Consider the following 26,148-nt stretch of genomic DNA (forward strand, 5'->3'; position numbering starts at 1 on the left):
CCACAAATAAATAAACACATTTTTGTTCTGGGATGTGCAAACATCCCACATGGCCAACCATGTTTGACAACCTCATGTGACCAACGCAGGGTTAATATTTATGGAAAAATGCTCTCCACGAATATAGAGGTATTTCTTTAAGCTTTATATCATGAAATTTTGTGGAAAATGCTTAAAAAGTTTTCTCTCATTGCCAAAGTACTTGTGGTGTCGTTTCATGGTATCGGTGACTACTATGTGTAGTGACTACTATTCCTATTCGTCTTTTATCTTCTTGTATTAACTTCAAAATGCTTTTTTTTTTCTAAAAGTGGGTGTGCACCAATATCAAGTGCCGGCACTGGACGATACCTAGCTTTATTTATAGATCTTAACTTGCAATGGCAGCTGATACTACTATCACCGATCTTTTGTAACTTGACATTCATTTTGTGAAATTTTAAGGAAATTGCTACACTGGAAAAGGCAGGTCTTCCTTTACAACAATCTTTCAGTTTTTACAGGGTATATTTTCAAAAATACTTGTGGTATCGGTACTTGATATTGACTGTTCAAGAGTTGAGGAATTAAACAAGTGCCGAGCTGCAAAAAAAAAATGAAATTGAACATCATCCCTTTCTTTACTATATGTTTGCTTCACAGACTCTGAAGCACTTTTGACCCCTTTGATAATACGAATAAAATGTAATTAGTTTCTTACCACTCCGACAAATGCTAATAACTTCATGAATGGCTGGCTGTGTTGCTGCATTGTTTATTAATACATCTCATTCACTTTGAACTTGATGCTTTAGTGAAAAAAAAAAATCAATCTTCCATCTCTGTTTCCCTTGGCAACAGGTTATCATCCATAGTTACAAGGAGTGGTTGCTAGGCGCGTTGCCGAGATACCGACCCTTCCGTTCGCCGGCGGCGCTACGTAGGAGGCCGCAGGGTCTTCGCCGATGGCGCAGAGAGATGAGGGGACGGGTGAAAGAGTGGCAAGAGGCGGGACACTGAGGCAGTGGCGCGAATGCCAGTTTGAGAGGCAACTAGGGAAGGATGATGCCGCAGCTAAAGAGAGCAATCTGCTACAGCTGCATTTTATTGTGTTCTATTTTCGCAAGACAGAAGGTGAACCAGAGCTAAACATGTCGAATGCACTTAAAAAATGAAAGGAAAAATAAGGCCGCTCCCGCAAAGGTGCGGTCGACTTCAATGACAATGGCCTTTGCGGGTTTAGAGAACAAGTTAAATGTTGGAAGGAAACGTTTTATCACGGCCTGCATTTTGCAAGATAGCTGTCTTTGCTAAAATGAGACATGGCAAGCAGCACAGCTGTGCTGGATATATACTTGGATAAAAGCAGTATAAAGTTGTCTTCCTCTTTTCTGTGCATTTTTGTTCTGTGAAATGAATGCACAAACATTCTTATAGATGTGTGAGGTCATTCAAGGGTGATTAGAAAAACCATCATTCTGTTAACTCATTCACTGCCAAAGACGGCTAGAGACGTCAAAAATGTGTTTTTTTTTTTTGTTTTGTTTTTTTTCACTTCCATTGAGAGTCAAATATCCATGATCGCTTTGCTGGCAGGGATTAAGTCAATTAATCTTCTAATATGGCTTTCCCCAAACTCTTGCCGCAAAAATGGAAATACAGAATTGGCCAAAGTGTCTTGATGAGATTCTGGCGACCTAAGATTGTCCTTAGGTCTGATAGGGTGCATGAATGGTTGTTTGTCTCTGTGTGCCCTGTAATTGGCTGGCAATCAGTTCAGGGTGTCCCCACTACTGCCTAAAGTCAGCTGGAATAGGCACCAGCAGGCCTGTGACCCTTTGAGGATAAGCGGTTATAGAAAATGGATGGGTAGATATTTCTAATAATTAATTGCTCAACTATCGTTTGTTAAATTAGATGATCCAGATTTTAATTCCACCTTCTCAATAGTAAATATGAGTATTATCTTATAGGACTATGTTAAAGCAGACTTATACGTGTGTTAAATCAAAATAAAACAAGAGTTTTTAGTTTGAAGAACAATAATCAGCATTTTTGACAATTTCTCATATTACGGAGCAAACCACAAAGTGAATCATACTTCATTTATTTGTGCACTGTCAATTTTGAACTAGGCTCTATAATTATAATCATCATCTTAATCAATTATTGAAGTATTCTAGTTGCAGCCCAAAATCCATTACATTTTCTGCCTCAAACTATCTATCTATCTATCTATCTATCTATCTATCTATCTATCTATCTATCTATCTATCTCTCTCTCTCTCTCTCTCTCTCTCTCTCTCTATATATATATATATATATATATATATATATATATATATATATATATATATATATATATATATATATATATATATATATATATATATATATATATATATATATGTGTGTGTGTATCGCTTATGTTCCCACAAGTTGGCCGTGGAAGAAAGATAAATATTAATTTGTCAAAGAGGTGTGTCTCAGGACATTTTGTCTATATGTATTTTTAATACCGTATAATGCCCTCGGGGGCTCCCACTGTTTTAGTGCTCTTAGCCGCATAAACACCTGACTTAGACAAGCTGCCACTGTTTATTTTTCTTATCATTATTTTCTTAAGGCATATCCAATTAGTGTGTTGATGATAGACACCCGTGGGAGCGCTCCCACATGAGCTGTCCGGGTGCTGTGGTGCTGAAACGTAAGGTTGCATTTCACCATCGTGTCCCTAGGGGGCAGTATGTCAGTACCCAAAAACTGTCCAAAACTACACACACACACTAACTCCCATCTATTTCAAGACTACTTTCTACTTCTTTTTTTGTTTTGTTTAAAAAAAAAGGGGGGGGGGGCATTAACACAATGTCACCGGATAAGAGGCCCGTATCCAAAAGAAAGGCTCACTTTGAATGGACGTCCAATTCTTTTTCCTTCTCCCGCATCTGACATCATCATTAGGACGTTAATTCACAAGTGAATAAACAACTAAAAAAAAAAAAAATACCCCGTGTGAATTTGCCTCTCGGCTTGGATGATTGTGAGTGTATTTCGCCGGTATTGTGTCATCTGGCGAGGGAATGCAACATGTCGGGGTTGGTTTGAGGTGAGCGCTTTCATGTGCTGAGTTTTAGAAAAAAAACGATGGCAAGCTTTCGCATTAACTCTCGCTCGACGTACGGACTTTTGTCTTTGAAGAATCAACTTTTACACTTGAATTTTATGAACACTCTTTCTGCTTTGTCTTGGTTATCCACTTTTATACCAGTCACACATTTCTCTTTTGACAGACTGAGCTTCTTAATGGTTGTGTTTGTCAGGTACGTATTTTATTTTATTTAGAGCTGTATGATAGCCAATAAATAAAATCTCAATATTTTTTTCTTTGAGTCATTCTGGTGGCAACTTTAACTGAAGTAATACATTCAACAAACATTTTCTGATACTTCAAGCTTTGATTTATTTTAAAAAAATCCTGAGTAAAATATTAAAAGCAATAATGTATTCTAATATCAACTCAATTGTAAGGTAAAGTTAAAGGGGTACTAAACTTATACATTTCAGCAGTTAACATTTTTATAATATGCATAAAATTAATTTGATAACAATTACTTAATGGGCAATTAATATTTCCTGTCGAGCAAATTTGACATCACATTCTCAAAGCTCAAGTGCCAAAGCTCAGTTTGCAAATGTCACATGACCAAATACGGAAACCAGGTGCCGTGATTGGTGGTTACATTAGCCATGAGCACATGATCTCATTTTAAGTCATAGCAAGTGCAAAAACGTGTTTTCTAACTATTATTCGTACGTAAAAAGGGATTTTGTCATCAAACATAATTGTAAAAAATATGAACTTTTTACTGTTTGAATTAAGTTTACTTTAAAATTAAGTCAGTGTGTGTTATTGTGTCAACATTTTGCTCAAGTCTCATTAAACTGTTGGCATTTTGTCCTTAACAATTTGCACATGAAAAATTACCATTACTTATAAAATATGACATTTGTTGAAAATAGCTAGATAAGTGAATTATCTCGTCAACATTTATAGCGTGCCAGAATATAGCCCTTCATAGCTCATGCATTAATTGCTAAAATGCCAAAATGAAGTAAAATACTGTACATAAATCTTATGACCTTCTCATCCAGAATTCTAAAACCTCATATTTCACAATTTAGCTAGTCTGCCAGTATGAAAGTTCTAGGTTCTGAAACATTGTCAGAATGTCTTAAGCTGCCATGTCAAGCTTTCTCTCTTCTATCTTGCTTGTTATTCTAGTTTCCGAGTCTAGTTTTCCATGTTCACTTTTCAATGCTTGTTGTGATTAATTTGGATTTTTGTGTATGAACTCTTGTTTTCCATTTTGCAGTCCTGTCCCCTTCTGGGTTAATATTCTGGTCCTCACAGGGCACTTTGCTTGATATCCCCCTCTGTCAATACTCACTGCTTTACATTTAAATTTCTGTCCTTGTACTGATTTAAAGAACTGTCAAAGCTTATGTCAACATTGTAAAGCATTGAACATACAATCATGTAATAAAGCTGTTGACATTTTCTTTTAAATAGTAGATTTTATTGTCATGCGATGATATGCCTGACATAAGAACATCAATTGTCCTTCAGCTTTAGAGGTGTCTTTGGCGATGGAGAGACCCCTTGTTGGTTGATGGCAATGACAGCCCTAATTGGATTCAACCTCTAATTGAAACATAATAAAAATGCATCACTAGACAGGGAACCGACAATTACCTCATGCAAATCTCTTGATGAATTGACGCGAGGGGCGTAAATGTGAAAAAGAAAAAAAAATCCCTTTTTTTCTGGAATAACATTAGATTAAGTCAGCCTTGATCTGATGCCACATTTACAGGCGTTAAATGTAGCATGCAGAGGAGGTACACAGAATGTTTTTTTTCCCTTTTGTTTTTACCGAGTCGGTTGGCTCCCGTTTGCATCAGTTTACTGAGCGCATGCAGACAATACAGTGGCGATCCAGCAAAGTCATGCAAAACTAAATGTATTTCCTTTACAAACTATTCAGATCGTGGCACTCAGGGAGAGTTATTGTCTATCACTGTCGTCATAGCAACAGGTTAATAAGATCGCCCCCCCCCAGTTGCCGTACAGGTTGCTTAGAGACAAGCAGCATCCTGCGCCCGGCGGGCCGATTCCCAAACACTTTTTTTATTAAAAAAACTTTCAACTCGTGCGGCATTGTGAAATGAGTTGTGAAGTAAGGGAAGCAACCGTACGGAGCGCACTCGGTGGAGGGATGACAACAAATTGGCTGGATCTGACGACCTCACGAGCGGTTGGCCCGAGCGGAGAGCCGCGCGGGCCAATCGGCGTCGGCCTGCTTCCTCGACGCGTGCGCGGGGAACCGAGGGCGGAAAAAGCCAAAGCGTTGCCTCCGAGTTGCATCAGCTCCATTAAAGTGAGGGCTCGCCGCAATGTCTCTTTACGAGAGCCACTCTCTCGGAGAAGAATTAGCCTCACTTCCCCGCAGTGATGGGCCTTTTTATGAACCACACTGGCATTGTGTGTGCCAGCTCCTGCAGGGGCAAACCGCTGTTAAATTGCCAGGAGAGATGCTTTTGCGGATCCTTTTGTTGCTTGTAAGGTGATGTAATAGCACAGCTGGCTTGATTCACTCCTCCTAGAGACATGAAATCGGATATTACGGAAGGACCGCCGTTGGTAACAGTCTTTGCGGTGACTTTTTTTTTTCGTGTTGTCGTCTTCTCATCTCTTTGGTGAATGTTATTCTGGGTGAAAAGTGCACCAACTTGATATGAAAGCAAAATGCTCAGGTCTCAAATATTGTAATGTAGTTTAAAAGTGAACTGCAGATTTGTGGTTTTGGCTTTTAAATATTAGCATTTTTTTAGGGGAACTACCTGCTGTTATTGCTGGCTGAAAAACTCGCCTATTTGCTGTTTTTGTGGTCAGACCAAAGACATGTCCGATATTTTTCTGGTGCCATTTTGTGGAGTCTTGTGGATCGATAAGAAATTACAAATGTTGTTGATTGAAGTTTGATTTTAAAATAAGGACATTTGAGCATATGTGCAACAACTGTAAACTATTTTCGTGGGTCGAGAAAGGCGAGCAGTGCCCAGTTTCCATTTCTTTTATTCCTGAGTTCCAAAAGACCTACCATGAAAGACGCAACATCACGTCACACGCCGTTGGCATGTTTTGAAAGCCAACTTTAAAGTAAACACACCACATAGTGGTGAGGTCAATGAGGTCAATGCAACGGCTGCAGTAGGCTTTTATTCAGACGTTAGCTTTCCAAGCTATGTCAGCGGGGTTGCTAGCTTGAGTACTCATGACTCTTTTTTTTTTTGTTTGTTTTTTGCCATTACATCAAGACTGTTCCAACATTGACACACCACCACTAAATGGACACTGTGTAAGATTTAGATTGTTTTTGTTTTTTTTATCAAAAAGGAATACATGATTATACATTTCAAAAACTTGCAAATAAATGTGTTCTCAACAACCAATAGTATGTTTTAAAAATAATCCAGTTATCATTAAGTTACTGTATATTACATGGGGGGGTGGCACTCCTCCAAAGGCTGCCATGGCTGTTATAGCTACAGACAATGCTAAATGTAGCACCTCCTGCTGTCCATATTGAAAAACTGTCTAAATCTTATACAGTGTCCCTTTAAAAAATAACAAATATTCAGTCACTGATTAGTACGCAAAGAAACTGCTACTCAATTACGCTGCCATTGCGTGACTTGGCACAAGACTCCAGCGTTAACGCTAGCTTCTTACTATGTATGAGGAGTATTCAAACGCAATTTGACATTTTAAACTCAGACGGAAAAAGTCAATGCATTAAACGTTAACTACTGAAAATGTCTAATTAATGTATCCTTCCTATCAATCTATAAAGATGACACATTAAGAATAATGATGGTTTGCTTAATTACGATGTATGGTCCACCTCATCACTTAGAATTAAAATACCCAGTCAAATAACAATTAAAATGGTCAGCGTAAGTCTCATATATTTTTTTTTTTTTGCTATCCCACACAATTTTTTTTCCCCTTCATTTCCCATGGACAGATCATCTGAATTCACAATGGCAGACACATAGATATTATGCTTCTTATTACAAGCCAGCCCACCATTCATTTTTTTTGTGAAGATGTTATTTGAAGGTCAAAGTTACTACTTATTTGTTCATTCATTACTTGACTATAAATGGTCACGATGGCAAATCATCACACAGTGTATTAGCGATTCAACAAAAGGAAGCAGTCAAGTATAATGCACCACCATCTCTGATTAAAAGCTCTCCGACGTGCTCCACGGTGGTCCGAGTTCATTCAATCGCTGCCTTGATTACTCTATCGGACGTATTGATTGAGGGCCAACTTTAATGACCATATTATCTCAAGTGTTAATCAGGTGTCGACGGGCTGGACACGCAAATACTGTACGAGGAGATGAAAAGCCCCGCGGGATGAACTCCTAAAACATTTTAGCTGCTTCTCAGTCCTAAGTCTGACTTTTTTTTTTTTTAATTGTAGGCTTCCCCTCAATCTTCCCTCTTACAGTTTTAGCACCCTATGAATTACATAGGAGTGAACAAGGAACAAACATAGAGTCATTCTGTATGTTCGTATAACCTGCGCGCAAGTTTCATAAATTTAGAGAGCCCGTTTTAACCCTGAGAAATATTACCTTTCGGGAGTTTTATTGGGAATGGGAATGGGCACTCGAGTCTGCGCTGGAAAGTAATTTGGGGTTGTCAATCAAACCTTGGAGTTACAAGGAACTTTTACAAAATTCTAATAGTTGTCTCTTTTTTTTTCAGCATGTTCACATTGCAGTACAATTACAAGACAAAATTGGCAAAATGTGGTGTTATAATAATAATAAAAAAAATATTGTTAGAGCATTATTCCCTTGACGGAAAATATTGAGTCAAGTACTATCGTCGGGTATATAGTTCAACGCTGTTCTCGCCAAAATACACATTCACCTGCATATATTGTATAAATAACTGTAATGCAATGAGCAAATTCCAGTTGTCACTAAATAGCAAAATACCTTCTGGGACCCAGCCAATTTATTTGTGTCCACTCTTGTGTCCATTTTGTCTGCACAAGACAACAAAGTTAATTGCATCTCACGCCATTTTGAGACATCATAGGAAATGCCAGGATGTCCTCTACTGAGCACACTAGGATTTAGTAGGATAGTTTGAACGAATCAAGCGCTATCGACCAAAACCAAATGTCCTCTACATGTGAGACAAATGAATAGCATGATATCTAAAAATATACATATTGTTTATTTTTTGTGCACTCCTGGGAGGATAGCAACTTAAAAGTACTTAATTTCGAGGACCTGCTGATTTTTTTTTTTTAAACAAGAAGCTCGGTGTGAATGACCGTTATGTAGCAAAATAAATTACCACTAGAATAGAAACTACAGTAAACAAAATAGCTAACCGTGGCTTTTAAAACATAACAGTAATGAGGACAAGCACTTGAGAAAATGGATATAAACCCTGCGTTACCACTATATCCTTGATTTGAACACACACGCTGTCCACGCTTTCCCACGTCGGCCCCAGCTGAGTCTCGTCTGCGCCCCCCACCGCATCTCTGTTTAATTATCTCCCTTTTCCATCCTGCACTCGTCAAGTCTCATCAATGCTTCTTAATTTCCATCAATACCTCTGCAGCACTAAGGTCCCCCGCACCTGTCCGATCGCCATGGCAACCCTCACCCCCGACAACAAAGACCTCCATAAGACACGGCGCGCTGTATTCCCCTTGATTAGATATTGATTAAGCTTTTGTAATACATAATGGGATCCCGGGGATTCTGCTGCTTTTGCTTACCGACGTCTTGCGCATGCTTTCATTTAGTTATAATCCTTTGTTACTGGGAGAATCTGCATGTAATGAAATTGGAATTCGCCACCCTTTGTCGAGCGCCTGCGGTCTCCCCGCCCGGGGACCTCTCTCGGCACAAAAGCCCCTCGGGAGCGCATCACAATGCATACAGGAGTCTCATCTATACATCATCTCCAATTTAAGTTCTGACGGCGGCTGGGTTTATGCTTCACTTGTTGCCAGCCGCTTGGCCATTAAAGCAGAGAATAGTAAAGAGGGCCTTCTGGAAAGTGCACAGGCATCCGAGTGCTTGAGTGTCCCTAATGGATGCGCTGATAGATTAATGGACGATAAAAGTCAAGCGCTAAATGCGCCGTAAGTGACAAGTGATAAGTCAACGCGGTAAATATTTGCATAGGACACAGTTACAAAGTTGAAAGGTCGTTATTCAGGATTACCCAAAGACGAGCCATCAGACGCGTTCATGAAACGAAGGGAATGAATTCCAAGGAAATTGCACTTGAGCACATTTGAGTTATATTGACATTAGCATCAGCTTCAAACAAGTCTTAAATGAATCATAAACCATTTTTGAAATTTGTAATGCTGCTCCAAAATTTTAATGATGAGGCTCTATCTGACATGAGATCATTTAATATATATTCCAACAGGATATAAAACTAACTTCTTGAATACTAATAATTGCCTAACTTTTCCCCAGTCTGACTGAAAGCTGCATTTATATTACGTGGTTCAAATGACGCTATTCCATTATCTTTCCTCCATGCGGACTGTTGGATCAGATACTTTTATATTCCCAAACTTCGTTTATTCGACTTTGCATATTAGTAGGGAGGTCGCTGCTTGTGTTCTTGGAACACATAGAACTGTGTATGGAAGTGTGTGTATCTATGGGAGATTACATATTAAAACCAAAACAAAACAAAAGAATGACATTTTGATATCTGCAGGTCAAATTGATGCCGCTTCGGAATGTGGAGAAAAATATGACTTGTATATCTTAAGACTGACTTTGTCAAACGCATCCATCTGAACAAAACAAACAGGTAAATATTAAAAAAAAACAAAAACATCATACATTAAAATTACAGTGAAAGACAAACATGATTAAATATAGAAAACAACGGAGGAGCAATCTCAATAGTATTTTGCAACGCCCCCCCAGGAAAGAGAAAACATTTTGCCCTCCCCCACACTTGCCACGCTGACAATCGATAAGATTATTATCTATAACTTGAAGTACTCCTAAAACTTTATCCTTTTTGATATCGACAAAAGGAACACCCAATATACACCAAAATTCAACAACTTTTAACTACTTTTTAAACATTTATAAAGGTTAGAGGCTTGTCTAAGCACAAAAAAAACAAGGGCATCAAAATCCTTTTCTGTTTTTTTGTTTTTCTATAAAAAATTAAAAACATTAAAAAGTAAAAACAGTGTGAACATGAAATGTATTAGATTATGATGCGTGAAATATTGAATTCAGTGAATTGGGCTGTTTTTGAACCTATCAGAATTGCATTGAATTGCATCCCAACTGGAGTTAATTGTAACGTAATTAGAGTATTATTTCGCAATTGTTGTGAGTCCCAGCGTAATTTGAGTAAATTGCACTGCATTGACTGAAAATGATAGAGAATTACATTGTAATTACTGTCATTCATATTTTAATGGAGTTAATAACATTATCATTGTATTTGCTGGGGATTGTAACATATCACAAGTTGCCTACTACGCATAATGAATATGGCAGTCTATCGCGCCGCATATTACAATACATGACTTTGGTCATCACTCTAGAAAAAATAGTCCAAAAGAACCTTTGTAAAATAATTGAGGCATACGCTCCCCAAATGCAATCTATTATAACAATTTGTCAATCCTTTTTTGTTACAAGTCAGACACGGGTAAAGACAGCACTTTGTTCCCCGTCCAATCCATACTCCTTGATTATCCCCAACTCTGAAACATTGGAAAAATGGAGCTGTCAAAAGGGTCTTGTTTGCCCCCCCGAAGACAAACAAACAACCCCTCCCCATTAGAACCTTTCATTCAGCTTTAGGGGCTAGGCAGCAGATTGAGTATCGACATCGGTTGACTGTCGAGGCTTACGGCTCAAAGGCAACAGTGGAGGGAAATTCTCCCGGGGTGGGAGATTCAATCGAAGGGACCTAAAATAATTCAGCAAGACTCACTCGAGGAACAATCCGGTTTGTCATGTGGAATCATGGATTGCTTTCCCTCACAATGGAGCGGCTCTCGGGAGACTAGAGCGCGGGAATCGAGACGTGAATAGCCGAGAGTTAGTGGCTGAGTCTTTGCCCCCCCCCCTCCTTTTTTTTTTTTTTTATCACCTGCAAATTTAGCAACCGTAAATCTGTTTCCACACCAATGCGAGTGCCCAGATACACCGCGGAGGGCCATAAACAAGAAATTATGAGCGCTGTCTCTGACATGGTTTGGCCACTGATGTCCCTTGGGGTAGAACGCCCCATTCAGGGAACAATAACTGTCCGAGGGAGTTTAGATGTTTCCAACGTCATGGGGCAGTTGTGGCTGTAGGAATTGGTCGATTTATGTTTTGGAAAGAAGTGACACATCCCAACCGTCAACCTTGCGATTCAAAGGATTAGCTTGAATCCAGGCATTCTTTCTTTCTTTTCTTGTATTATTGTTAAGCCTTTGCTGGACATGTTCGAATATAACAGGAGGATCTGGAAGCTGACGGCCCGCCCGTCTGACGTAACCTCTGCTTTAAATGTTAAATATTGAGATTAATGAGCGGGCGGGAGACAAAGGGCCGTTTAAAGGAAAACTAAACAAAAATATTTCAATGTGACCTTTACTCTCCTTTGCCATGCAGTCTACGTCAATAAAATGCAGCATGATTAATCAGTTGACCTCCCGCTTGTTATGTCGGCGGGGACTGGCGGCACCTTTTGGTACCTGGTTTTCGCCTCTGCGGCACCGCCTTAATAACGAGAGCTGAGGATCTGTTTCCCTTTAATCAATTCATTCTGCTCTCCTTCCAATCTCCTTCCCTTTTATTATGGCTCTCTCGCCCTTTTTTTGCACATTTTCTACTAAGCATCTCATCTGATTCGGTGTTTGCTCATGTTAGATTATGTGATAACATGTCGGACGTGCACGATAAGTGACATGAGGCTCAAACAACTATTTTTCTTAGGCCCATATCGGTAAGCAAATACCGATAGGCAGAAATAATCATTTTGGAGCGGCTGAAATTTTAAAAACGTAGAAAATAAACGTATTTTCAACATCTAGGCCTGCTATTTAATTCTGCTGTATTCCGTCATTGTTATGTTGAAATTAATCTATTTTCTATAAATATGTTGATGCTAAACACTGACGCATGTTCAGTCTGTTGAGGACTTTGCTGTAAGCAGGCAAGTAAAAATATTTTTGAATAAAAAAATATATTTAAAAAAACAAAAAAAATACATGTACCAATTTTCGGTGCAGCTTTGATTATTATTATTTTTTTCATGCTTAATTTTTGCTAGTGTGGCTTATAGTCCAAAAATACTGTAGTTGTTCTTATATATTGTTACTCTTTGCATCTGTTCAATTACATTCTAAACATATTCAATTATTTCTTATTTAAAAAGAAAAACAAAACATTGGTTTCAATAGAAAAAAATGGCGCTTAATACTTTTGATGCATTGAGTACCTTCCTACCAAATACCATGCTTATATGATCAGCAGTGTGAAGGAATGAAAAGGACAGAGCGGGTAATCATTTTTCTACAGGACTGTGCTTTATTTTAGTCTAAGCAGAATATAATGAACTAGAGAACTACAGCGTTCGGGAGCACTATGGGGAGGAGGATATCACTCCAAAACCAGGGGGATCGGACCCGAGCCAACATGAATTCAAATTACATCTCTGTTTCAAAAATAAATCAAAAAATGCTATCTCAGTTGGTTCGAGCCGCTGAATAAGACCGTTCCATTCATTGCTAATTTGAATAAATACATGAAAACGAATGAATAGGATTAGACGGCAAAGCTGGGAATGACTCGTGATATAAAAATCCATGAGGCAAAAATTTCTCGTGACTCAGTGGGACTCCTCTGAAGGCTCTGATTGGATTCTCAGTTGGCGCAAACCGCTCAGTCAGAGTTTTACATTTTGGTCCTTGCAACCAATGGCGATGGAGACGTTCTCGTTCATGCAATGAATGGGCATGAGGTAAATCAAACAGCAGTTTTCTTGATTTTTTTTTTCAACTCTTGGGATTTGGTATCTCCCTATTTTTACAATACAGGGTGTCCAAGCAGTGTTCACAGGTAGTACCGCGAGAATGAGGGAATAGGCTTGGTTTAAGGCAGAATTCCCTCATCACATTGGCAAATCAACATCTCCAGTGGACTGCGGTCGGGAGGCAAAACCCTCGCAGCAAAATATGAGAAAACAAGAACGTAAACACAGATGAAGTCCAGAGACGTGACAGACCGCCAGCCCTTAAGAAATGAAACAAAATCAAAGAGAATTCATCCAGAGCTTAAATACAAGGTTACAGCATAGGTTTAGAAGGTGATAATGTTGGTGGGTTTTCTTGACTTTGTTGCCTTGTGGGGACCCCCTTTGTGACTGAAGACCACTTTGTTGGAGACAAAAATGGCCTTCCTTAACTGATGTCCAAAAATGGTTAGCATTTAGCTTTTTTCATCGTCCAAAATGTTGCCTGACAAGTCTGCAGGGTCCCCAAAAGTGACAAAGGCAAGAGTGCGTTGGATTTTCTCCTCAATTCCACATGACCAGTACCATAAGTGCATTTAGTCCACTTTATTATTGATCCAAGAGCTGTCAGCATGCGGAATTTCTTAATTTTTTTTGTCTTTTTTTTTTTTTTACATTTTTTATTTTTTTGTATCTTTTTTTTTACATATGCAGCTTGAAAAATATAAATAATAATAGTTAAATAAAAAGTATCATAATAAATTCCATGATAATGAGTCCATCCCAGCTTAGGAAAACATTGGAGAAATCACCAATTTTCCAACATGAGTATAAAATCCTTGTGAAGCACTGTACATCAAATAAAAGTAGTATCTATTCTTTTTTTTTGTTGTTAAAATTATTACATAGTTTCCTTCTCTTTATTTGACTCAAATATATTATTTATTGATCATTTTTCCTTTTCAACATGGGATATTGTATGTAGCCTATAAAAGAGGCTGAACGAAATTAAAAAATAAGCTATATTGTATGTACAAGAGAGATGTAGCAGCAGTGTGGTCAAGAGTAATGGAAGGAGATTTATTCATGAATTGGTCACTTCTTTATCCCCCTTTTCCCAATTGCCACTTATCTTAGGTCCGTTACTGCTTTTTAATGTTTCAAAGCAGAATGAGAACATGATCTGGAGTTCTGGTTTCATTTTCCACCACTTCCACCAAGCGGTGTAGTCCATTTGTAACGGTTCCCCAAATATTCAATTAGTTGAACTTTGGTGAACAGGACCCGCTTGGTGGAACCGACCTTTGCTTATTCTGATAGAAGGAATATTGATCCTTAAAGATATTATTTGTCTTTGCTGCTCAGAGTGCTTAGAGGAGCAAAACAAATTGATATGAGGGCCTGAAAAATGACTCACAGACTCCAGCACTGCTGTGGTATATCAAGTGACATCATTGTACTAGAGAGTGGAGCTTCTCCGAGCACACTACTGTACAATCTCTCTAATTTTGTATTTTATAGGCTATTTACATAAAGAAAGAACACAAAAATTGGTCATTATTGTTCCGAGTAAAACATGATCGTACATCCCGAGCGACTTCTGTGCATTATTGGATTAGACCACGCTGTAATCTGTTTGTTTACTATCGTGAATGGCTGATAGGAATTGGATATTTCATCGGCCTGTTAGCACTCCATCCCAATGACGGGATGCAATCTCAGGATAAGGCCAGGTTCTGAACCTCTCCACTAATCTTGACATCATCGCGCCTGATGTCCTGAGTATCAGGAGTGATTTTGTGGAGTTTTCAGGTTTCAGCCGCCCCCACCCCCGCTCACCATTACCACCGCCCAGTGTCTATTTCCATCTCTAAAATCCTATCTCTACAACAGTCTTGCTGTCCCAACTGCAATGGAGATGACACAAAAGCCCTGTTGCCAAGCAGCTCTGAAATGGGAGACATTAATTTCTTCTGTGCTGTCCAACAGGTTACTTTAATTATCTCTACACTTTCATTCAATTACATTGCACTTCCTTTCCTTGATAATTTGCTATTTTGGGTGAATGTTGGAGACGGTTTGACATGCCCATCCTGACATTGGTTGAAGAGTATCTCAAAGAGTACAGGTGCACTTACAACCGAGAGATATTTATACAATACACAAAACTGTCCACATGACCACAGGTATTAGTCCTTATTTTTAATAATAAAAAAAGTGAGTTTTCGATTAAAACTGCAGGTTTGACCACATTTCAGTGAAGATTAGCGGTGAGGTTTTTGTGAGATTTTTTGTGTTTTTAGTGATTATCCTGCACCAAATACCTTGAACATTTTGCCAGTGCAGTTCACTTTGGGCCAAATTGGGGCAATGGCCAACCAAATGCAGCTAACAAAGCTATAGGTCTCTTTTTCTGTTTACAGTTACAGTCCAACTGCATTTGGACTTATTGGACTACGTGTTTACCTATTTTGTGGTTAATCTTTATCGACAGGCATTCACAAGCCCATTACATATCGGTTTCAGGTAAAAATGAAACAATAGCTTATTTGATGCATCGGTCAGGTTTAGAAAGAGGACATTATTCTCGCGGGGCAATCCTTCATCACAATGGTTCGGACATGCTCGCTATCCGCAGCGGGACATTAATAGTCTAGTTCAATAAATACCTTAAACATTTTCCCACTGCTGTACACTTGTGGGGCCAAATTGGGGCAATAGCCAATCAAATACAGCTAACAAAGCTATATGTGTGTATTCCCTGTTTGAATGTTACAGTCCACCTGTATTGGAACTCCATGGAACTTCCATGTTTCTTTCCCCAGCACGTATGATTCAAATGATCCAGAATACTGATCCTTGAAAACCGAGTATGGACACCCCTGTCTTAATGTATTTGAAACCATTTGAATCCCAAGGTGTTCCCTAAGTTTCGACTGGTATTGTATATCATACTGCTGCATATTTTATTTCCACCTCATTATACGTCTACAACGATTACTCGATTTTGCAAACAGTGTTGTCCTTTTTAAGGGAAGGCCTTTCTTCAGTCTTTTAATAGGTAATAGGTAAAATGACCCTATGTTTTAGCACCACTTGTTGCCTTGTCTTGATTATGACTGAAAATAATTCTAGTTGAAGTTCTGAAATTAATGCTGTATCCTGTTTGTTTTTGTTTTCAAATGTTGGAAAAATACCTGTGTAAATGTGGACACATCTTTTGTCTTTTGTCATCCGTAACTCGGACTCAATGTATGTTATATCACCGTACAAGTAGGTAATATAGTTTTCGATCTAAAAAAAAAAAACAAAAAAGAAATTCTACATGGCACTTTACTCGTTTTACTACCCATCACTTCAAACTGCTTTTCCTCGAGGGGGCAAAAGTAATACCGACACTCTTTGTTGAAAGTTTCCATCTGCCTACCTGCCGTTTTAATTTAGCCTTGCTGTAGGATATTACTTGTTGTAAATTCAGCACCGGTTAGTCAGCAGCACGATAAGCCCGCGTGGGTGTCGGCTCACCTGGGTGCGTAACCTGCCACTGGGAACTATAGAATGGTATCTGCTAGCGAACCTGCGAGGGTAGTTGCGCGAGCTTTCGTTATCCGCTTAAAGTGCGCGCTGCAACGTGAGGCCGAGGCGAGCGCAGGAAATTTCATTGCTTATGGAACATTAAATTTGACATCAATTAGTTCTGCCTCTCATGAACAAGAAGCTTTCTGCAGAACACTGCTTTGTTTTGACTGACTTTGTGAATGCGCCTGATAACAAAAGAGACAAAAGGGAGGATAGCAATAGTAACATATTTTCTCACATCGTATTTAGCGATATTTATTATTTCAACTGCGGAGCGTACAAGGTATCAATTAGATGTCTTTTGTTTGTTTGGTTCTTCTTAGTCTTTCTGCATCAATGTTGAAAACTCTTCCCTTTTTCTTCTTAAACTCATCAGTCATATACATCAGCTTTATAGATGCTATGTATGCTCTGTCGATATTTTTTGGGGACAAAACTGTTAGATAGCTATTATAGTAAAGGTATGACCTAATACTATTTGTTTTTGAGACAATATTTCTGTGGAAAGTCAATGTTTGCTTAATATTTTTGAATTTGAACAAAGATGTGCCTCATTAAATTGTGTTAACCCTGAACTACTCCAGGCAAGGTTAAACAAAACATATCATTGAATCTCCATAGTATGAAAACAATGATTTGTATATGCTAAAAGATGATGTTAAAAGATTTAATCAGGTTGATTAAAATGTATACTTCATTGTTAGAATGTTTTATATTGCCTACGTGTGATTTCTACGAAGTTATCAACCATAATTTGATTTAAAAATTCGGTTTTAATTACGTAGTTAGAGTGATTCCAAACCTGCCGAAACTTGAGGCATGTCAGGTGTATTTACTATCCACCGCTAGGGATACCGGAAGTGCTGTATAATTACAATCAGGCTACACCATAACGATACTGCATAATTGCCCTTGCACGACATGGAATATTAAATTGTGATCAACGTTTTTAAATTCAAGGAGGAAAACAATTTGACACATAGGAGCCGCCAAATGCTACAAACCTTTGCCAACAGAGGGTGCTAACACACTGTGAAAAAGCCATGAAATCCCTATTCACAATGGATTTTGTGACATGACAGTTTCATAAATACCCGAAAATGCGAAACCGCAAAGGTTTTCGGATTCAGAATTGTATTTAGTGATTACATTGCCGTCTACCTACTTTCTAATCACGTTGTAATGACAAGTTATACAGTTATATTTGCCCACTGAACTTTGGTCCCAGATTCTCAATCCTTTGCTGGGATATTGGTAAAACGTGAATAGACAACATAAATCGGTTTGAGCCACAACTCGAAAACATTCTGTAGGACACATCTGCTATCTTTTCTTTGGGGATATTTCGGCAGTGTTGCAAATGCCAAGTCAGTTGTCAACGAACTCGCCAATGTGGGAGTAGGCACAAACATCATTTTGGCTAATCTTTCCTCTATCATCCAAGGAAGTTTCCGCCCCTCCCTCGCCATTTGGTCCCAGTGATTCATCTTTTGAAACTGTTGCTGGATAAAAGCTGGTTAATACAGTGCAATTTTTGGCGAGAAAGGACAAGGGGTAATGAAACAGGTGTGTGAACAGACGTTGATTTCAATGATAGCCAAACTGAAGGACGGGGTTTTGACACTAACTTGGCAACTTGTGCTTTATCACAATGAATCTGCAAATCTGCCACACTTCTTTTGTCAGTTATTTGCTATAAATCTGGTTTAGTTGTTTTCTCTTGAGAGAAAATGGGATTCGATACTCAAAGCGTTTGGACCAAGCTAACAGGCTGTTGGAGCCCTTTAATCCTATTCCCTTTTTTTTTTTTTTTGGAAACAAGCAGCACAGATATATGGTGCTTGTCACCAGGAGCTTGCTTACACCTTCTATTTTTATAGTTTTTGGGCTTCATCCTGGAAGCTTGACTTTGAAGGATGTTTAGCTCCCCTCCCCAACTCCGTTCTTCTTACTGCCTGCCATCCAGTATTGTAGGGATGGGATCGTTGCAAACGTTCCAACCCAGCAAATTGTTGGGGAATCATTTTATCAAATACTGTGTCCTCATCATTTTTGGAATCGACATGGATCGTTACCAACAAAATAGGTCAAGGAACATGTTCACAGTGGAATGTACATGATATAGTGTAATTGTGTTGGTCTTATGTCTTACATCTATAGGTAGTTGTTCATATGATAACAGTAGTTGTTTTTTTTTTTTTTTTGAGGGGATGTCAAACACAATTATACAAATTCTATTTCTTGAAGTCGTGTTTCCACCTAGCGACATGCTTCTGTTCAGTTTGGTATGCTTGTTATCGTTTCCATGGTAGCCTGTCCCTTTTGAATATTTTTCCTAGGGGTGCCACTGTGATAACTTTGATACGCTTGTGTAAGACGGAGCAAGACGCATATTTTTCTTTTGTGTTCTCTTTCGATCTCGCGCAGCAAGTTTGTCGGATCGGAGTCGTAACAAAGCAACCAAATATAGGCTTGTTACGCATAACCCTGCAAATGCACAATATTATTGCGTTTGTGTGCATTTTTACAAAGTGACCGAGTATTCCTTTAACAGTCGGCAGTGGGAGAAGCAAGTATCAAGATTTTATCAACCTGTCTGGAATTGATTTCTATTCATCCTCGTAATACTGTTGTGTTTCTGATACATCCAAGGAAGCACGATTACACTGGGGAACAATTGAAAATGTCTGTTGATTTAGATTTTTAAACAGATAAAGTTAAAATTGGAATGCTGATTCCAAAACGTTCTTCACTTAAGCAAAATTCCACTGTTTAGCTGTTGTAAGACTTTAGTGAGAGGTGATTACAAATGGAAAAAAAACTAGTATAAAGGCGCTTCAAACTCAATGCTGCGTCGAGGCAGACAAAGTTTATGACACAACATTTTTACCAGTTTTAATATATTATGAAACACCGTTTCCAGGACGGCATATTTTTAACACAATAGGCATTTTTTGAAATTCTAAAACACATTAACATAGTATCTAATTGATTTTAAATTACGCTATGAATTACGGGCGAGCAGCACAGGCAAACGGAAACAATGTCTTTGCTAGAGTGCCTTGCTAGCTGGAACATTGTGGCTTTACTTCTATTTTATCTTATTGTTGGATTGTTTTTTCTTTTGTTTGCTCAACACCATCTTCAGAGTCTAGATGAGACGGACCTTTGGTGCAAAGATGACCTGGTACGACAATATCTGTGTCATTTCCGGAGAAATTCATTTTTTGCATCTTTTTTCAAGGACTTTTCATCATAATTTTGCCAAGGTAATGATTGGAATTTTATATCCAAACATTTAGTCTTTCTTAAAATAGCTTTGTGGGTGACTTTCTTTGGTGTCTCATACACAGAAAATTACTTCTGGCTTTTCTCTTGCTCTTGTAACCATGGGCATACCATTGAAAGCTCTATTTTGTTTTATGCTGTTTTTTATGTTTTTTAAAGTTTTTCAAATATTTCATTATTCCATCTTGTTTCCACACCTAACATTTTGTGAAAATCTGTCTGACAAGACTCATCAAAAAAATAGTTCCCCAGTGTTATTGGCGTTCATGTTGTTTATACAAAACAGCAAAGGAAATGTACAGTATATGCCATAGACTGGTGGACTATACTGGCATTCTCATCGCCAAAAGGATATGGATAATATGGTCTTGCTCTTTTCCTTGTGCATTTGATTTCCTAGGGCATTCCAAAACTGATTGATCACTCCCTTTGGTCGGTTGGGTCTGCTCACTATTAGAAATGAATGCGAGTGTGACAGGTTGTTGCCCTGCCCCGTGATTGTCGAGCAACCAAGTCTATACACAGCCTTTTGCCAAAATTCAGGTGGACACAATGAGATAACATTAGAAAATGAATGGATGACAATCAAAACCTCGTGTGGGTTTACGGAACCAAACTGAACTACGCCACTTGGTGGAAACATGACTTTAAGTACCATTCTTCTGGCAGTTTCACTAGCTTTTCTGTTCCCTAAAAATCCTTGTATTTGCCGCACTTCACTGTACCACTTTGCTCTCCACGTTGCGCAATACAAAAGGTCGAGGAAAAAAAGAAATCGAAGACGCCCCGAGGGTCCGTGATGCTTGGTCTTTTACAGTGGATTGTCGCTTGAACGTAAAGGCTAAGGAGAAGCCTTGAGTGTCTGCACTCTGTCCAGTGCAGGCACGAGTATAGTCTTTGCCCTTTTTCTGGGAAACAGTCTCTCCTTTTGTGGTGCCTTGGACGTCTTGATGAGCGCAATATCCAGCGGTGGAGACAGCACCGTCCATTGTTCGTTTGTTCTTGTCCTTTATCATTGCAACTTCAAGTATTTTTTTTTTTTTTAACAACAGGAAAAATGATCAAATCTACTTTTTTTTCAACCTACTTCACTATGATACAATGTGGTGCCAGATTAGCATCCAGAGCAAACAAAAATCAGCCCCTACGCTACAATTCCATTTTTTTTTTCAATACGTAAAGTCCATTTTCTTTTATTACAGTAGGCCACTGGATATTGATTTAATGATTTTTTTTGACTAAGACTAATACTTGTAGCTACAAGGTATGAGTGTTTTTTTAAATATATATTTATATATTTATATATTTATATTCTTTTAAAAAGCGTTTTTTTTCTTTTTTTTTCTTTTTTTTCCTTTTTTTTTTAGTCCTTTGGTCCCTATTTCCTAAGGAATGATGCATGTAAATTATCCTGGATTCTTCCTCTTCTTTGTGGTCATCATCCATCCAGTGCTCGGCCCTGTCACAGAGCACACAACGTCTGTGTAGGCACAAAAACCAAAATGGCAGCAGGCTGGTGTGTGTACGTCTGTGTGAGTGTGTGTGTGTGTGTGTGTATGGTTGCTTCAGTACTGAAATTGGCATTTGCACTTATGTACAACGTTTTTTTTTCAGTTATTTTCATTAGCTTTAGCATTTTGTTTGTATGCGTATATCGTGATGGAATGCATGCTTTGAGCATAATGAGTCTATAAATGTGTTTTTTTTTTTCTTCTTCTTCTTCTTTCCAACCCATCATGTCTAAAAAAGAGCAGCAAAAAAGTTGGTCTTTGCAAGAAATTTGCCTCCAACGGATGACAAAGCAAAAAATAAATAAATATACAGAAACTGGGATTAATAAAACAAAAAAGGCATCCCCCCCCCCCCCCCCCGCCAAAAAAAATGAAAAGATAAATAAATAAAAAGAAATTGGGATCCTTCGCTCAGTCACCCAATCTTCCAGTGGGATTCCAGCAGGATCAAGGGACCACCTGTCCGTCATGATATGTAGCAGAGCAAGGAGTCTTTGTACTTTGACTGCACTTGTAGGAATAAGGTGTTGTGGGCCCTTCATCCTGCGACACACAGAGAGCAAGGAATTTATCACACAGATTGATTGACACTCATAGTCAACAACATGACACACAGATGGAGGGGGAGATTACTCATGTGTGTCAATCAGATCCAAGAATAAGTGAACCCAAAGTGGTGCGTAGATTATTTTAACCTCTCATATCTAATCTGTGATACAATCAAAGGTGCTTGAAAGGGAAAGTAAAAAAAAATAATACAATAAGATTGTTCAGTGTGCTCCCACTAGTCCTAACACAACATTCTGGTTAATATTGCATCTGTGGCATATAAATTAAGCGGCAAAATCCACCTCGGCCATTTTGAGATAGGGCTAAGAATGGATACATTGATCAAGAACAGAGTCAGCAGAGATGTTGTTTACCTGTCAAAAGAATGGCACAATGACTATTGCACTAAACTGAACAATATTATATCTGTGCTATTTCTAACAGGGGATCAGAAAATTCTAAGAAAGAGCTTCTCCATATTAAATATATTTATAAAATTATCTATTCATAATTTCCCTTGTATTTGATTGACATCTACAATAAAATACAATACAACTTGATGTTTAAAAATGTGTTGATTCATTCCTGTAATAATTCAAAACATTAATACATTAGTCTTCGCTTGTAATAACTGGATGCCCAGGTTAACCCTTGTGCAATCAATCAATCAATCAATCAAAAGTGCAAAATCACCATATTGCATGGTCTCTATACATGTTGAACTCTGAAATGTTTTCACCATCTGGGTGAAATTTCGGCTCCCTAGTCTCTTTCAACACTACCGCTTCAGATCAAAGGATTGGACAAAATACCTCACAATGTTTAAACAATGCTCATGAATATCTCACAATGTCATAATAAGCTTTTTTGGGCTATCTTACATTTAAAAACTGCATGGCCCAAAGCTAAAAGATTCATTTGTACTATATCCATTTGATCAAAATATCGTTATTATCCAAAATTAATGGAACTTGTTATTTACTGATGTTGTCTTGTGTCAAAGCTAAATCATTTGGAAAGAAATCACATTTACCTAATTCGATATGGTAATTTTTTACTTCAAGAGTATCTTGTCCGAAATTAGCTGCGATAAGCTCTGGCTGCATGACACAAAAGCGAACATTTGACGTTATAGATGGATACGTGGCATTTTTCATCTAAATCATCTATTCTATGCTCAAGTACTTAGAACCCGACCTAAGTTTTGAGAAACGCTCAATCAGACTGCTCAAGATCATAAAGGTTGATTCAGGTTCTGGGTGTTTTGACTATTCGTCGGCTAGAACTAGTTACAAAACATTTCAGAAAATGACAGCAACCGAATAAGAGGCAACCCATGAGACACAGCTCTGCCTTTGTGTTGACACATTACAGATAAATGCATCCATGCGCTGGAGATTTGGACATAAAAGATCTAGTTTATCTCTAATATGTTGGAAGCTATGATGTGGGTGAAGAAAGGCTGCGATATCACAGCAAATTGCTCTTCGAAAGAGCGAACATGAAAGGCCGCGACTCGCCGATGCGAACCCGCCGCCAGACACTCTTTGTTCTACCGTCCGCCTCCTGTAAAATGAGCTTGTTATCGTTCCATAATAGATCTGCTTTTTAGATGTTAGTCAAATCGAGGCCAGCCATTAGCGGCATACAAACGCCCAACGGTTCTGATTATGGATTCTGGTTCAGAGGCAACAACTGACTCGAGCCGTACGTCTACCGGAGCACAAGATCAATGGCTTTAATGGAGTTTTATTTTGTTTTCTATCCTAACAACTTGAAAACCTTGCTGTTTGTACACCTTGGAAGTTTATTGATCCAAAAGGCAGACAATTCCAAATTTATATTCAGTTATGCATCAAAATTGCGTCAGAAGGTAATTGAAGTTCTCATGTTTTTTTGCTTGGTTTTTTTTTTTTTTTTTTTTTGGCTTTGACTTTGACAGCATTTTTTATGACAAATATCTTCACATGTTCTCTAAAATAAATAGGTTAGATTATTTTTGGGGGGGGTGCAATAAGTTGCCAAGGTATCCATAGTCTCAAACATTCATAAGCTATATGTATCATAATGTACACATACTACAAGTAATATGTCCTTGGGTCTGTAAAATAATCAGGTCACATACTCCACTTCCAATATATGTCTACTTTTATTGTTTGAAAAAAAAAGAATGACATTTAGAACATTCAATTCTTAAGAGTTAACCATGTTAACAGCCGTGTACATTTTCACAAAATTTTAGATTTTTTTTTTTTTTTTTTTTGCTTGGGTTGACCTTTAATTTTTTATTTATTATCCAGCAACACTATCCACAGGTACAACAGATTTCATGAAAATCAATATTGGCTTCGTTAAACACACCAGTGATGACCCAATAGCATTGTGTTTTTGGAATTTGAATTAAGTAGGAAAATGTAGCTGTTTATATGCATCTCAGAATTGGAATCCTTTTGTAAATCCCTTGCTAACAATAAATCATTTGTGAAGATAGACCCAGTAGTTCCTCAGATAAGGGTTCAGAGGAGGTCAGCCATGACTCACAAAAGCGATTGACCTAAAATTGTAGATTTAGTGTTGCTCTATAATTCTTAACTCGTACAACAGGTTTAATGAAAATTAAAATCGACTTGGTAAAACCCACTGGGTGATTTAGCATGGAATGAAACAAAAATAGAGTTCTGCTGCATTTGTGGCCCAAAAAAATTAAACAGCAAAATCCCACGTTTTTATCCATCTCAAGAGGCCGCCATTTTGCCACTTGCTGCCAACTGAAAAAGACATCATATCCTCTCAGGTACTGTCCTATACATCACCTGAGCAGATACGATGTCACCTCCAGCTCAGGTGTTTTCTGACTTTGGTCACGTGATGTTCACTAGCTAAGACGTGATTGGTCGTTACCTAAGGAGCAACTGATGTCATTTTCAATTGACAGCAAGTTGCAAAATGGCCGCCACCTGAAATGGCTATTCCAATTTCTATTTCCACATTTTGTGGACACCTCTATAAAAGGTTCCAAGAACTTTAAGAGGTGTACTTAGAGCCACAAAGGCGCCTGCGGTGACCCTTCCGACACGGTGCAGACAGTCCCACGGGTGCATCTGGCTAGACAAAGGGAAGGGCAGAGTCACCTGCCTTTGAGAGAACACACTCTCACTGAAATTGACTCAGCCTTATCAAGGTTTGACCTGGTCAGACTGGAAACTTTCAAAGAAAAGGACCTTTTTTGGCGCAAACAACAATTCAACCCAGCAAAAGAAAGAAAGAAAAAAAAACCCTTTACATTATGGGTTCAGCCCGTCACCAACAGGAGCCATTCAGTAAGGCTTCACCGCTGGGATATTTTTGGGGCTAATGCGGCTAGGCGTTGCCACTAGCTGCTCTGATGCCACAGTGTAATCGGTTTGCAGCCTCATAAATAAATAAATGAGAAGTGATTCTGGTGTTGGGCAAACAAAACAATCTTGCACAACTGAGGCCGGCGCAGATGGAAATCCACCGAGAAGTGGAGTGTCAACATTTGCCCGCGCTCTCGGTGAGATTTAATTGGCCGCGCAAACACGGCGGGGTCATCTCGGCGTCAACCCATCTCGCCGCTAAACAGCTGTTGATTGCGTTTGGAAAAAGGTCCTTTTTGCAAAGACTTTCATATAAAAACACAAATAAAAGCCCGCTTGAGGAAATACCGTGAACGTGAGGAAATAGTGATTTCGAGAAACATCAAAAAATACAGTGGAACCTCCAATGTTGAACACCCCGCGAAGTCGCACAAGTATGCACATGCAAAAATTGTGAGGCTCAAAAACATGAGTTTCTAACGTTTCTCAGTATATTTTTTTGTTTTTTTTAGTACCAGGGTTTATAATGATAAATGCCATTTGCAATAAATGCCTGACAATGAATCAAATGTCACATTAATGTACCATTTATGTACCATTTACATTTTTTTTCTATTAAAATGCTACTTTTTACATGAAATAAATGTTTTGGGCCAAGTTAGGATGGTTTAATTCACTTGACCTGATTTCTCATGGGAAAAATGTCAGTCAACCATCATAAGGAAACAAATTGAGCTCCACTTTGGAGGTTCCTCCATATACAAGAACCCCACAGAAGAAAGTCAAAGCATCACAAGGGC

General features: G+C 38.5%; 1 protein-coding gene and 1 long non-coding RNA gene across 5 annotated transcripts in view; one reads left to right on the plus strand and one right to left on the minus strand.

The window, feature by feature from the left end:
• Positions 1 to 26,148, plus strand: part of LOC148424461 (uncharacterized) — a 66,109-nt gene that overhangs the window by 21,507 nt on the left and 18,454 nt on the right. The window lies entirely within an intron of this gene.
• celf6 (CUGBP Elav-like family member 6) overlaps positions 21,866 to 26,148 on the minus strand; it is a 157,504-nt gene continuing 153,221 nt past the window's right edge. For all 4 annotated transcript variants that reach the window (XM_088413878.1, XM_088413876.1, XM_088413877.1 and 1 more), the window contains exon 13: positions 21,866 to 22,004. The gene's annotated coding sequence lies outside the window, so the exon portion shown is untranslated. The remainder of the gene's footprint in view (positions 22,005 to 26,148) is intronic.

This window comes from Hippichthys cyanospilos, chromosome 4 (genome assembly GCF_059441005.1).
Source record: "Hippichthys cyanospilos isolate Australia breed blue-spotted pipefish chromosome 4, RoL_Hcya_1.0, whole genome shotgun sequence".
NCBI classification, from domain to species: Eukaryota; Metazoa; Chordata; class Actinopteri; order Syngnathiformes; family Syngnathidae; genus Hippichthys; species Hippichthys cyanospilos.